The sequence below is a fragment of the Cyanistes caeruleus genome, chromosome 5 (genome assembly GCF_971803275.1).
Source record: "Cyanistes caeruleus chromosome 5, bCyaCae1.hap1.1, whole genome shotgun sequence".
NCBI lineage: Eukaryota > Metazoa > Chordata > Aves > Passeriformes > Paridae > Cyanistes > Cyanistes caeruleus.
In genome coordinates, this window is record NC_141705.1 from 51,926,516 (window position 1) to 51,941,604 (window position 15,089).

A 15,089-nucleotide genomic window follows, 5' to 3' on the forward strand; every position below is an offset into this window, starting at 1 on the left:
CAAGGGAAAAAAAAAAACCAAACCCAAATCTGTTACATCTCATGAATTCAGATATGAAGACTCCCTAGAAAAGGCTTTCACTTCAGATTCATGAGACACTTTATGAAACAAAGCATGATCTCACTTTGTAAGATGAAGCTACAGGGATAAGAAGGCTGCTGAATGGGTTAAGAAAGTAGCTAAGAACATCCTTTGCTCACCATCCTGACTTGTCATAATATGTCATTGCTTTAGGAGGAAGAAGACAAAACAAATCACGTCTGGTTGCATTGTTGATATGATTTTAACCTCAGGATAAACATCTGGACCAACTCTCAGCATTGTTATTATTTGTTGTCACTATTATCCCAGAATCCACAGTTCTGGAGTAAGACCATAGCAATGCTAAACCAGCCTGTGTTGGCAAAATAAAAGGGCTATCTCTTTCCCAAAAAACTACAGATATTTGAACAAAAGGACAGAAAATATAAAAAAGCTCAAAGAGTTAAAAAAACAATGGCAAAATACAAGAATGGTATTGCTTCTCTCCTTTATTGGTTCTTTTCAAACAACTATTTATTTCCATTTTAATGTCTATTCCTAACACACAGAAAAGAATTTCATTAATAAAGTAGGGCCTTTATAGGAAGCCTTCTGAAACAGCACAGGTTTTATTATAACTTCTACCACACAGAAATAGCCTATTAACCACATCTGTAGGGCAAAACCTCCAGAGAAACACCCGAATCCTGAAAGAATAAATGTGACTGACCAAGGGAATGTACCCATTCCCTCTCCTAGGAGCTGAAACCAAGATATAAACCTGAAGCAGACACCCAATGCCAGACATCTTCCTCAGTATCTCTTAATATTCATTAAGCAAACCTTGGCTAAATTTTTCAAATTGAAAACTGAACAGCCCTTTTGCCATAGTTCTTCCGCTGACCATAATTACTGAACACATTTGCAATGCATCTTGTGACCTTAGCACATTATGTCCATTAGATATAAAGTTGATTCCAATGTGACAGCAAAATTTGCTGTTGTATTTTATTTATGTGATGATCACCAAAACTAAAGAGAAACTGCAGCCAAAGACCACGTAACTCCTTTAGCATAATTCGAGACTAACTAAGGAGGAGGGAGGCAAAAAGTCTGCCACTCTCTAGATCAGCCAAATGGAAAGCTATTTTCCCTCCCTAAAATCAGGGAGAATGAATTAAAAGGATATTTACAGTAAGTCCTGTTTTAAAATAATTGTCCCATTAAAACAGTGGAGATGTATTTTTACAGGAACAAGGCACATTACATGGCTCTTCCTCTTTTGAAAACAGTGTCTTGATTTATTTTGAGTGTTTGGGGGTAGGGGTGTATAGGTTTTTTAAAGACTTCTTGAAGCCTTAAAAAAGATTTGTTCTTCTGCCTTTCCAAGCTAAAGGACAATGAAATCATATTTTGTGTTTTAGAAGGCTACAAGCCTTCCTCTGGAAAACCACTAACTTTATTCACAGCACTGAACAATCCCAATTGACAAGTTTATCGTCAAAACCCTAATTTTCCTCATAGTAGGTCCAGCATAGGAATACAGCTACAACATAGTTGTTAAGTCCTGGAACCAGAATTCAACTGAATTACAAGGAAACTCGGGAATTCAAATACTAGTACAAATTCCCATCATTATTAGGAAATTTCTGCAACACTGACCTCCTGAAAAATAACTTCCTCCCTGTGTTTCATTTCACCTACACACAGGAGAAGCATCTTAACAAGCACAACAAGGAGCATGCCAAAATATTTGAACTGGCTACTCAGTTTTGTCAAGTTTTCCTGTGAAAATCTGGTTTACTGCCATTGGTCATAGGACCAAACATTGCCTCTGAAAGGATGATGATGTATCTTCAGCACACCTTAGAATGAAGTGTTCTAATGACTGTTCTGTTTAGATGGATGCATTTCTCACAACATTTAAAATGAAGAAAGATTGATTCCAGAACCTTCATGAAAATTGCAATCAGGATATAATGGGAAGGAAGGAGAAATACTGACCTTTAGACCTAGGAGGGTATGATGTATACCAGTAAAACACTTGAGAGTCTTTTTCTCTGAGTTGTGGTTAGGATTTCACAGGAAGTCTGGCATCAAACAAGCTTCCCCAGTTACCTGAGAGGGAGCCTGCAGGGAAACATTGCTATTTGCTGCCTCTATCCTGGGTAGAGATCAACTTGCCCACACCACTAGATCATGTATCACAATCTCATTTTAAAGCACATTATTTCTCCAGTTCACAGACAAGTCTAAAACAGAGAAAAGGAGACTATGGACTAAGTAATTGTGACAGGTTCAATTTAATGAACTAAAGTTCTATGAGGATTGCAAATCAGAGTCACTCAGACTTTGAAGACTTCTGAAGAATATTTCAGCCCTACAAAAAGGACACTTGAAGAGATTAATCAGCCAAAACATCATTGTGAGTCCTGAATACAAAGGCATCATTATTACAGTGGCTGGGGGTGTCTTCCCATATCTATAAACACACACTTCCACTGATATTAATGTAGAGAAGAACAGCTTAATTGGCATTGCATATTTATCTATATATTTTTTTAGTCTGAGGATTTCTTGAATAAATTTAATTAAACTGTGCCTATGTTTCCACGCTTTGAGAGCTTGGCATGGGTGGGTTGAAATGCGCATGAATACTTGATTCCATTTGCCTGTTCCATTTGCTTAACAGTCTTGGAGGAAGAAGGGGGGGAAAAAAAAAAAGGAGGAGGAAAGCACATCCTCTGAGTCACTTTGACTAAAACTTGCATTTCTGCTTTACTCAACATTTACATAAAATCATTAAACTCGCTTGTCTGATTATAGAAGGACAGAGACTGATTTTCATTCCAATAATTTGGTCACTCCACATTAGCAGTACGTATAGAGGACATGATGGCACCATTTTTGCCTTGTCTTTAACATTTTGCAATGTAGAGTAGGTGGCATAGCTCTGCATAGGTCTGTAATATGTCAGTACCAGTCTAGAACCTGAAAGCATACTATGACCTTGACAAGCAGGTAGGAATACACAACACTGTTTTTAATTCAGTGTTATCTAACTGCACACTCTTTTTTCTGGAACAGCCATTATTTCTCTGTTTGTCAGGTTTTTCTTCACTGTGAAATCCAAAGTGGGCAATCTCATGACTGAAGTGCTTATTTGGGCCTAAAAAATTGAGGATAAAATCTAGGTCCTGCTATAGCTGAAGTGAGTTTTGTCACTGACTTCAAAAGTGTTATAATTTCACCTTGTGAAATTTAAATTACTTGCCTGGTGAATCCTGTGTATGTTTTCCATGAATACCCAATTCTGTCAGCTCTGAAATACTAAATATAAGGGGATGCTGCAGGAAAAGTACAGAAGAAGAAAGGGAGCACTTGGTTTCGACAGAAACATATTTTCATGGAAGACTCGAGTGAAAGGCCAAATTTGGGGAGTAGACAAAAAAAAAGGGAGAAAATAGAAAGGTTGTAACACCAGCACTTTACTTGACTATCAACTTCATGTATATGATGTAAGAGCACTGCATATGAAGAGCTCTACCATTCCATAAGCTGGTAAATTCTGCTACAGAAATCCTTAAATTTAGCACTTAGCTAAGATTCTTTTCCTCACTGGAAACCACAAGGAACACAGAAAAACAGTTTTAATTACTACCACATTTCTGATCATCTAAAATTACAGGAAAATCAATATTGCAATATTTTAAAATTTTATCTCACATAATATGTGAGCAAAGTATTTCAAAGCATAATCAGTTTGCTGCAAATTTTCATCTAGAAAATGGCTCTGGCTAAAAATGACTAAGCAAGAATAAGAACCGTATTTTTATCCCAAAAAAATACAAGCACTGATTTCACTTATGGTAGCTAGCTTAGCAATATTAGAAGGTCAACCAAATTCTATATGCAAGTATCATGTATGACAGACTGACAGACAGGTGCTTCTTTCCTTCCTCATGCCCTCAAATTCAGCTGAACTATTATATTCAAACATGCCAATGGCAAGCCATTGTTGTGAGCCAGCACGCATTCCTGCCCATATAGATAACTAAACACCCAGAGCACACTGTATGCAAAAACAGAATGAAATTGTGCAAGCAAACCACTGCATTGCATTCTCACAGGTTTAAATTATAACCACCCCTTCTTTCACCCTGTGGCAAGGAAAAAGGGCACCCTCATGGAGCCTGCTCCTTTCCAGAGGTAGCGACAGTCCCAGTCTCCAGGAACGACGATCACCCAAGATCAGCTTTCTCTGGGGATGCTCTTATCAAACTCAGATGTTTCTCAGCTATTCATGCAACTTGGCCAGCATTATGCCACCAGAACTGCCTTTCCTGCAGGAAGGTGCTGCACCCAATATCCATTCATCTCTGCGTTGCTATAATTAATGCTAAGCTCCAAATTGGATTAGCCATGTAAGGCAGCTCTGTAAACACGTTAATAGGATCTCTCTGCTAACAACGCTGTTACCAATATCCAATTACAGTAACCAGGTATTAATCTAATGGTGTTAATCTTTCAAATTCTAAAATTTAAAGCACAGTGCTGTAACATTTTAATAAAATTAAAAAGTAATTTTTGCCCTTTACTAAAATATGCGTATTAACTAATATTTTATTTTGATATCATATCAATGGCCACATAGAAAACAAAAAGAAAAACCCAAACCAGCTCAGGACTTGTGACTTCCATTATTGCATTACTCAAACAACGATGCTGACACTTGTTTGGTGGGGTTTTTTGCCTATTAGACAGACCAAAGCATCTGACCCACTACAGTGAATAAGCAGCATGAAGTTTCTATCAATTCTTCTAAATTAATTTAAAAATAGATACCAGAAATTGTGATTACTACTAGAATTCACTGTGGAATAACAAAGAGAATGCCTGTTCATTACTTAAAACTTATCCCTCATAATTTTTTAATCCAAATATTACATACAGTCAATGGAACAAGAAATGGTGAATTACTAGAGAGAGAACCAACAGCAAATATAGAATAGACCACAAATTATATCAGAAAGTGATTGTTTTTCAACTTCTGTATAAGAAAGGAACTAGCCCAATAGTTATGATTTTTGTTTATTCATTCATTGTAGCATAGCAAGTCATGAGCCCTTCCTAAGGGCTTACACCACCTTGTGTACAGGAAGCTGTTGTACTACATCATGACACAGTGAGCTGAGCTCAGTTAAAAAAAAAAACAAACAAGGATGCATTAAAATTTGCATTCTGGACAGCACAATCATCTCTCAAAAAAGCATTATTTTCTGAATATCCATCCCAGTGTAAAACAGAAAAAAGAGGCACCAATAGATAATTTATCATTAATTTCACATTTCTGAATAAGTACTAATTCTATTTTTTGCTCAAATTGGTGGTCAGCTCCAAAAAGAAGGAAACAAGATGCACTCTGCCCAGGACAGCAGCTGTGGGCTCATCTCTTAACTCCTATGGGCTCCCCCTTTGTCCCTCCCTACTGAAGCTCTGTGTGTGCCCACATCCCATCCCAGTAGGGATGGCCAGAGCCCCCCTGCCACCCCACTGCCCCAGAGCAATGTCACTGCTGCCAGCTGGTGCTGGGGATGCTGCAGAGTCAGATGCAGAGAAACTGGTCACAGCTGTAAGAGAGCCAGATCACAGTGCCAGGTTTACACTGCACTGTGTGGGTAAGAGATTCAGCTTGCAGGGACAGCTTTTAACTAAGCATGGGATCAAAACACTGATCTTCTCAAGAGTCTCAGGGACAAAGGAGAAATCAGCTAGGTGTAGAGCAATGGATGCCACCTTAGCTATGTTGTCATATCACTGAGTTTTCTACTAACATTAACCATGACAACGAAGCAGATCAAAACCCAGAACCCAGACTACAAATACTAAAGCATAAAATAATAGTGTGAGGCTGATGTACAAACCAGAAATCTGAACCACAACATCAGATAAAAGTAGAAAGATATATCAAGGGTATAAAGAAATCAAAGTATAAGGAACTAACCTAAGGAACATCAACCTCAAATGTATAAAACAGAAAGAAAAGAGCATGCTAGGGAATATGTAGAAAAGTTTCAGTCCATCTTATGAAGCTAACACGATGACACCTTTGCTTAGCATTTAAAGAACTGACAAAAGCACTCTCATAGACAAGAGTAGGAAACAATGATCTTTAAAAGCCAGAGCATTTACAGACCAGCAGCATGAAGGAACACAATTGAATGGCAAATCTTTGAGCCCACAAAGACTGACAAGTTGCTGAGGTACATTCTTAGTGCATTCTTACTGCAATGGGGCACAACTAACATTTCCTAGCTGCTGTTTAGTAAAACTAAATGTGGCTTTAGTTGCTTTTGATCTGTGCTGGAGTATTCACTTCAGCACTTTTCTGGTACAGACTTACTGACTGAGGTCTCTGCTTGAGCTGGAAACACAAACCTGTGTTCCAATACACAACATCTATGTCCTACAACCCTTTAAATGGAAAACATCTCTACTCAGAGTCTACATTATATTTCCCATATGAAAAATAAATAAATTGATAAAGACTTCAGAATTAATAATACAGAGGTAATAAACTTAACATTTGACAGCTTAAGTTCTATTAGCCAATTCTAAGATAACATTATATGCTACTAAATGTCAGAAAAAAAACAGGAGTCCTAACCACCTATTCCATGGAAGAAATTGGCTAAGATTAAAAAATTGTAAATAAAACATTGCCAAATCATTACAAGTCTGAGGGTAGTCCATCAATTTCCCCTTGTACATCACATGCTATTAAAAAAACACTAGCACTTGGTAGTCCACTCTTTCCTGACACCCCACATAAACCAGTTTTACAGTAATAGGAAAAACCCTTAAGATGACAAAATGCCAGATCACTCACTGGTTCACTAATAATGTTCAAGTAAATCTTCCTGAGAGCTTCTACATGCCTTTTTTTATATGCTATAGCTCACACTGCTTGTATAATAATATAATAAAAAGTGCAGTTATATATTTTTAAAAGCCTGATAAACAAGTACTTCAATCTCTTAAAACATCCCAGAGGCCTTTGCTTCATTTTATACTTCCTTAGCTAACATAGCTGGTGGAAAGTGCAGCACATTTAAAAAATATAATAAATGAACTTACACAAAATATAAGCACATAAATTTAAACTATAAATAATCTAGTGAATTTTTAATTAACTATGACTACAAGTTACTCAGGATGAAGAAAGACCTTTTCTTGATTGGACTTTAAAAAGAAACATAACTAGCATATCACAGAAGAGGTAGCATGAGGAGATTGCCACATTTGGCCATCAGGCATAGATCTGACATAGAAAAGAAAATTCATAAAATTTTGTCTCCAACATCAATCTTTACTGAATAGCTTTTACCCTTCTATCATTCAGTTAAGGAAGGACTTAAATTTTCTTTCAGACCATTGCTACAAAGCAGGGCCACATATAACATGTCCATTCATACATGTATAAAACATCTCTTCTCTTAGGATCAATGAGCTGTAAAGCCAGCAGAGATTCTGAGTTTGTGATGACTTTTTGTCTGCAACAGAAGTCAACTGTTCAGATATCTTTTCCTAACCCTTCTGCAGTCCCAAAGCACCCTATAAGTGCTTGAAAGTTTTTTTTTTTTTTTTCTTTTTTTTTTTTTTTTTTTTTTTTGTTCCTTATCCAGGCTAAAATGCAAGCAATGGAAAGAGAGATGACTATATGCCTAATGATTCTGCAACCTAAAAATCAAGGCTGGCAAATGCTGTGTAAATGCATCCTTTCCAAATAAATCTGTATTAGTTCCCCATTTAAAATTAAATTTTCAAGAAGTCTATTGACATAGGAAGGTAAATAAATCTTGACAAACTTAATCAACTTCGGCTGTGTAGTGAAGGTATTTATACTGACAGTGGGTTAGATTGTACAGATTCTCCCAACTGGAACATCCTAGAAATATTCTGTACCTCACCTATGCAAGTTTTCAATGATTCACACTTGCCAGCTGTTGGAACTTAGTATCTCTAAGTATCTCATCTAGTATCTCATCATTGTTCTAGGTAAATATTAAACATGTTATATTCACTTGCATTTTTCTTTTCTGGTAAAGAAGTAGATTCAAAAAGTAGCTTCTGTAGGTATGGAACACAAGACTACAAAAACGTAGTAGCTTCACCAAAAGACCTTTTTGGTGTGTAGTAAAGAACAGCTGGGAACAGATTCCTATTATATATGCAAAGATAATATGGCCTGTGGACTAGGGCCATTGAGAGAAGATACATTTACTCCATTTTCATCCTCAGACCCTCCTCAGCACCAGGAGGATTCATGCACCATAGTATCAGGCAGGCAAGTTATTTACATAACATGGCCATGCCTCAGAACTTCATGTGTTCCTCCCCAGACAGGCCAGGATATACACAAAGATACACATTCCTACTACTGTCAAGCCTCTCCTGATGGCCAGAATAACCAAGGAAACCTCACCCAAGTGACCTCTTTACTGCCAGCTACTTAAGGGGTACTGAGAAACCCCTTCAGGCCTTGCTGGACTTCCCTGTCTGAGCAATTAAAAGGCCCTTCCTTCTCATACATGACAAATATAACACATGAAGAACACTTCTCTTCTGAGTTATGTTATAACCAGCCTCCAAAGGGAAAGAAGCCTGCTTGTATCCTTTCCCCTTTTATCCTTCTAAACACACAAAAATAAAAGACATAACACCTTGCAGTGCCTTGGCCCAGGAGCGCCTGTGTGAGAGCAAATATGCTTTTCTAACACAAGACTGCCTTTGCTGGACTTCCTCGGAGGTGCAAGCACCTTCCCCAGACTTCTCCCAGCCATCACACTGTTAGCCCAGAGCCAGGACGAAGGCACTGGAGGAGGAATAGGAGAGCAGGAGCGCAGCTGGAGCTGTACGCACTCACCACAGGGCCTGTGTTCAGCGCTACCTCTGTGCTGCCCAAGGCGGAGATGTGCAAAATTCTGGCCTAAAACATGTGAGCATAAAATACCAGCTGTTCAGCTGCTGGGCCAAAAGAACTTGGAAAGTTGGGGGTATTTGAAGCCTGTGGTGTTTTGCAGCTTCTGCTTCAGCATGTGGTAAGACAAATCCTGCTGGCAGCTCCCAAACTTAGGCCGTTTATAGTCCCGGCTGCCACGCCAAGTCTATGCTGGAAGCTCCTGCTGCTGCAAAGTCCCACTGGGGGCCAACCACAGTTTCACACAGATCAGTAAAGCCAGAAAACATGCTATAAACACATAGGACATATAGGGCCAAGAAAAGTCTTTTTTAAGTGCAAGCAAGCAGCACTGGTCTTGCAAAGGCACTACTTGACCTTAGAAGTTTTACAGTCAGAAGCATTTTGTGGATTTACCCATCCATTGAGAGAACAAACAAAAAAAAACAAACAAAAAGAAAACCTTTATAAAACGGTTAATCCATTTGCAGTGACAATGGGATATTTTACTCAGAGCATGGTCAAATTAGGCAAACAAAATTATTTTTTCTTCTTATTGGGGACAGTACAAATTGGTACTATTCTAAAAGAGAGGACTTTGTCACAGAAAGAGATCCCTCAAGATCTTTTCAGATGTACTTCCATACTAAAGGCTATTTCCAGGGAAGGACAGATAACTCAGAAAAGTAACATAAATACAAACCATGTCTGTCTTGACCTTCAAAGGAAGAAAAAAATTAAAGCATTCCTCAGTAACTTCCTGATAGTCTGAAAGACCATCTAATGAAGCCAAACAAAAATTAAGTTACTCGGCTCCCCTCCTTGTCCTGACATCCAAATTATGAGTCACTACACATTCCATTCCAAAATACGAGCCTTGCACTTGGAACACGTTTTTTATATGATTATTCATCTCTGCTCAGATACGCATGGCATCACAACAAGCCGTGATCACACAGCTAGACTCAGATTCAGCAATTCAGAGTGTGCAGGACAGCCTGGAACAGTAAGTCGTGGTGGAAGAGGAGATGATGGCTGATCTCCCAGTCCTGACTACTGGTAGCCAGATACTCATGCTCTTGTGTCTCGGAAGCTGAGAGATCTCAACCTCCAGCTACTGCTCCAGAAGGGCATGACAATCTTGTTATACACCTATGTTACTGCCTCCTTTTGTACCCTAGACAGTCAGAGATTCTCTGAAGCATTTCCAGTCTGGAACGTAGCTCTCCACCTCCTGTTTTCAAATTAAAGTCCACTCTGAGTCACAACAGGCAAGGAGCACATAATAAGGAGACACTGTTTTTTCTGCAGTCTCATCCTGCACTACAGTGAAAAAAGATAACAAGGTCACTATAAACCCTTTTTATAAATATGCTTTTTTTTTTCTTAAAAAAAAGATTTTAAAAGGCTGTAACTCTTTAAGCAAGTCACCAATATGTTTTTTTTTAATATATTTTTTAAACCATATTCCAGTCCGAACACACAATCACTTATGTGAGATTTGAGGCGGGACCCTTTCAGGGTCACTGCCTCTTAATTCCATCCTGCAGTCCTCTTTCAGGATGCCTCACCTGAAACTCATTCATAACATAAGGTGTTCCAGAAATTAATTCCCTGACGTGCTGCTCCTACTCCTTAAAGGAGTGGGCGCCCTAACAGAGACTATTGACACAGACCTTCCCTCAACATTCAAGATGGAAAAAAAGTTGAACTCTCATAGCTCACTGAGAATTCCATCTAGCTCCCTTACACCTCTGTGGAAGAGCTGGTAAAGATACTTTGTGGACCAGCAACTGCCATGACACATGACTTTTCTAAGGCTATTTAAGGACCTGGTTAAGGGAAGTTTGGAATTCTGCAGATACGCAAGGTATTTGACCACTGTGTTACAACATATCTCCACTCCTTAAGTCTGCCATGCTTCCTTTCCTTCTCTCTTCTCCTCCCAAATATGTGCTTATTCCACATTTCAGACTGCAGCCTCTTTGTCAAAGCCCTTCTGGATCCCCTCTGCAAGAGGATTACTTCCATGAACTGTTATTACTTCAGAATAGACCTCACTGACCTGCCACGTGGCTTTGTGGATAGCTCTGTCAGAACTGCTTTGCATGTGTACATTCTGTATTGAAAAGAAGGCACGGATCCCCCTAGGCTTTGAGCAGAGTACCCCTCAAAGAGGCATACCATGCATGGAATCCTCCCAGCAGTGGGAGATGGATGGTGTGGGCCATGCCATATGTCCTTTAGAGAGATGTGTTGGCAGAATTGGGTCGTTCTAAGTGCGTCCCTGGGAGGTGCGAGCCATCCAAACTGCCTGCACACACTTTGGAGGGTGAGTGCTCCTGGAGTCTCACCCACACGTGCCAGATGGGGTACCCCACTGGCACAGCTAGGCACTAATCATGGAAACGGAATCCCTAGGGAAGTCCATCAGTGCAGTACAGCCATGCCCAAGGACACCTAAAGCAGACAAGCTTTCAAGGCTCCATGACTCCATAGCTGCCTCTGTAGCATTTCATAATACAGTAACTGTACAGCAGGAAGAGTCAAAGGGATTTTCCTTGGCCACTTTCCCAAGAGGGTGATTATGAGCTCTAATGACCAATAATGACAGTTCTTTAGCTGCACATATTTTTTAAATGGTTCTTCAGTATCCAAAGACTTCGTCAATAAATGTTGTAAGATGACAACGTAGTCAAGATAGAAAACTGACATTTTTCATGCCCCTGTGTGCCCCTAAAAATTTCAGTTATCCTATAGATCTTTCATAGAAAATACAGAAAGCTTACAAAAAACTGCTCCTCTACAGCTGGCAAATGTATAACTTTTTTTGTACCATAAGCATGGAACTTCAAACCATTTTCTAGTGACTTGCTGTGTAACACAATGAATTAGTCATTTCTGTGATAAATGATGAAAGTACTCTTTGTAGTGAAATAGTAGTGTTCACACAATATGGTATGTCATGGAGACTACAGAAGAAACTGATCTACCCAAACACTGCATGTATTTATTGAGACCGATTTGTTTTAATTAACCTAAGCTAAAAAATATCCTCAGCTCTCAAAACATATAATAAATTACTTTTATTTGGTTCCAAAGTAAAACATTAACTGAGGTCACTTTTCCTTGAGATTCGTCAAAAAAAGATTAATAAAGAATTGTTGCTTCATTCCAAATTAAGTTTAAAAGAAATATCTAAACACAGGTGTGCAGCCCAAGTCATGTAAAATTTTCAGGAAATTCTCATACTGGAATTTGTCAAAGACATTAAATTTAATTTACCCTTCCTTGGAAAAATGCCACAGGGTTTAAATGGTCTGCTCAGTTCTTTAGCTTGACCTTTCACCATAAACACAACAGCACAAAAAGCACAGCACTTAAAAGCCTTATTACAGTATAAAATAAATAAGAAAAGAACACCTCCCATTATTTCAGGCAGGGCCTATGTTGATATGAAAAGTCACAGTTACACCTTGTTGAGTTCATGAAATCCCATAGAAGCATTACATAGATTAGTAACAGTAAATACTGTTATATTCTGTATACCACACTACCCAGAAGTGCTTTGACTGACTTAGATTAATTCAGGTTCAATAACATCAAAACTTAAAATCATTTTGCTTGTGTGACATGGTTTCTAAGGTCTGAAGCAGTATTAAAGATTTAGCACACAAGCTGAAGTTCTACTGCTGTTTTTACTCTCCAGACCAGCTCCTGGGTCTCTCTAGAACACCAGTGACTCAATGTCCACATTTGTACACAGGATTCAATTAATTAATTAATTAACTACAGATATTTTTAACACAAGATAAATGCCCCATAATTATATTAATTGCAAACAAGAGTGAATCAATACTACTTTTTCCCCAAGAGAGCTTTATGCTATTACTCTACTTGTCTACTATTTGAGATGGCGATTGCCCTCAGGAATTATGAGACAAAAAGGTAAATCACTCCAGTTCAATAGACAGTTCGTATTACATGCAACAGCAATTTGTCCTTCAGTGCACATGAAATCTCTTACCTCTAGGGTTTTCCTCCCCCATTTTTTTCCAGTTAAACACAGGATATAGACTATGAAAAATGTGAGATAAACCTGTGCTTTTAGGATCAAATATTTACAATCCAAGTATAAAGCTTATGGTATGGAGAAGTTCCCTGTAAGGTATTTAATATTATTAATCACAATTATGTCTTTAAGCAGAATTTTCTGCTCCTTCCTTTGATATCCGTTGCAGATGGAGGCTGATGGTATCATTTTCACCTTTAGCCCCTCATTTAAATGCAGAAAGATCCTATCAAGTGTGTTAAGAAGATATTGCTTAATGTGATGTGCAGCTATCATCAAGAGTTAGCTTCAAGCATAAGGAAAAAAAATGCATTTACTCATTCTGGAGAATAGCACTAAAATTAAGCAGTGGTAACTCCAGATATCCTGATGCCATAGGCATCAGGTAAAAAGGGGAAGAAAGATGGGTAGAGAAAGGCAGAGAAGAGCAGAAGAGAAGAGAAAAGGAGTTGGGTGTCTGGCCTATAGTTATAGTTTTGTCACACAGGGGAGAGCAGGATAGAGGGGTTGAAGGAGGTGGAGAAGAACAGAAGGGCAAAAAAAGGCTGAGATCTGCATGTGGAGATGGGCAGGCAGCAACCAAGGGACCAAAAGGAGTGGAAAGGAGACAGTGAAGGGCAGGAAAGGTCAGAGAATGTAAAAAAAAAAAAACAAAATCAAAAAACCAAACCAAACAAAAAACAGCAGAGCAGGGGAGAGAGCAACAGAGAACAGCAAAGAGTAAAAATGGGCAAAGGACAGTGAAAAAAGAAATTAAAGAGAAGAGATGGGCACAAGTAAAAAAAACAGAGGGAAAAACAGAAGGGTGGAGAAGGTCAGAAAAGTTAAAAAAACTTCAAAGAAAGTCAGAGAAGATCACTGCCAATATTGCCACTAAGGGTGTACTAAAATTCATCCTGTGATTGATCAGAGTTGCTTAAGGATTCATGATCAGTGTAGTGAACCTCATTTCCCTCAATAATAGACACATATATGCTTTTTTCAGTTCAAATGGGAAACGTGGGAGTTTTGCTCTCCTCTTTCCTGAGCTTGCTGCTTTTGATCTGGGAACAGAGAATTCCAATTCTACTCAGGCCTGTCACAGCAAACAATTTCCAAACCATCTGCTATCTAATAAAACAACTCATCTAGACAAACCCCAGCCTGGGCAACAAATCTGATATTGTACTTGAAGTCACCATAAGTATTAACAGCCTGCCATATATAAAACAAAATATTTCACAATCAAAAGACCTGAACTGAAAGACAATTAAGAATGTAATGGCAAGTACTCAAATCTAGGCAAAAAGCCTGTATCCAGTTCTCTCTACACTATCAGTTTTTTCATTTCATAAATGCATTTTTTATTCCCTTCCTGTGGGATGAGTGCTTCATTCGGCACGTACTGTGGGGACATTTGACACAAGTGAATCAGGGCTGAGCAGTGAAGGTTGCTGTCCATGTCTCGTTTGTGTCAATGCTGTAAGGAGTTAGTAAATGGAGCTGGATACAGAAGAGAAATGAGGGTTTGAACGGCAAGACAATTGAATGCTACTCCGGAGAATTGGATTCCAACACCATCTCCACCATCAGGATCCACAGTGATTCAGGGCAAACATTTCACAGATGGCTACTAATTGTGTCTTTCTCATTTCCTGCATGCTCAGTGGGCAACACCTGAGGCCAGATTCACAGAAGTAGTAAGCAGTCAAACAGCATGGGACTGAAAAGGCTTTCTAGGCTACCGTACAAACTCGGTGCCTATAAAAATTCAGATCATGCCTCTTCAAACAAATGTTTGCTTGACAGTTTTGGTCATAATCTCCTGAAGAGTCAATTGTGTATTTGTGAAAAAGAGATAAAGCAGCAACTTTCCTTTGGGCATAGTTATGATAAATTCATTAAAGTTTATGCAGCACTTCAAGACCATAGCCCTCCAATGCAAAATTCCCACTACAACACTGATGATGATGATGATGCAGAGTATTTACTGCGAAGCTGCAATGAAATACACTAAATATAACATGCAGCTATACGTTAGGGAGGATTAAAACGACA

The 15,089-nt window shown here is 38.7% G+C and overlaps 1 protein-coding gene across 6 annotated transcripts in view; it reads right to left on the bottom strand.

Moving 5' to 3' along the window:
- Window positions 1-15,089, bottom strand: part of GRID2 (glutamate ionotropic receptor delta type subunit 2) — a 672,274-nt gene that overhangs the window by 394,335 nt on the left and 262,850 nt on the right. The window contains exon 1 of one of the 6 annotated variants that reach the window (XM_086888569.1): window positions 8,948-9,205. The exons of the other annotated variants lie outside the window; for them this stretch is intronic. The gene's annotated coding sequence lies outside the window, so the exon portion shown is untranslated. Of the gene's footprint in view, window positions 1-8,947; window positions 9,206-15,089 lie in introns of those variants that run through there. 6 annotated transcript variants of the gene reach the window in all.